The sequence below is a fragment of the Elephantulus edwardii genome, unplaced genomic scaffold, assembly GCF_000299155.1.
Source record: "Elephantulus edwardii isolate Elephantulus edwardi_28Jun2011 unplaced genomic scaffold, EleEdw1.0 scaffold00099, whole genome shotgun sequence".
NCBI lineage: Eukaryota > Metazoa > Chordata > Mammalia > Macroscelidea > Macroscelididae > Elephantulus > Elephantulus edwardii.
The window spans coordinates 7,898,811-7,899,330 of NW_006399849.1; the positions used below are offsets into that span (position 1 = coordinate 7,898,811).

At 41.2% G+C, this 520-nt stretch overlaps 1 protein-coding gene across 1 annotated transcript in view; it reads right to left on the minus strand.

The window, feature by feature from the left end:
• RAB3C (RAB3C, member RAS oncogene family) overlaps window positions 1-520 on the minus strand; it is a 403,278-nt gene that overhangs the window by 158,709 nt on the left and 244,049 nt on the right. The window lies entirely within an intron of this gene.

Consider the following 520-nt stretch of genomic DNA (forward strand, 5'->3'; position numbering starts at 1 on the left):
CTGTTGTACATAGGCTCGCTATGAGTCACAAGTGACTAGACAGCACATAAAAACAACAACAGGTTACACCTCTTAGCTCCAAGGGTATGCTTAGTTCAAACAGATCTTTAGCAGTACAGGTAGAAAGCATTCTAGATGCCACAGAAGCATACATTAAATGATCATGGCTGGTGGCTAACAGTGATGCTTTCTTCAGGTCACTGGATACTCTCAGCAGTCATGGTAGAATGCTGAGGACCATACCAGAAGTACTGCTTGGAGCAGAGCACCTGATTTCTAAATGGCTTTGTTCAGGTAACCAAGCCATCATGCATGATGTTCTTAAAGGCTTGACCATGAACACAGGATGGTGGTTGGACTATGAAACATCCTAGCAGGTTGGGTAGACAAATATTTGCAAATTTCCATGGAGGTGAGATTTGTAATTCTTAGGCTGTAGAAGAATCTTAGGGAAAGAGTTCCCTTTTCTGAGGTTTGACACTATATTTATGCATGATCTCAATCTGTAAATTGGATTTTA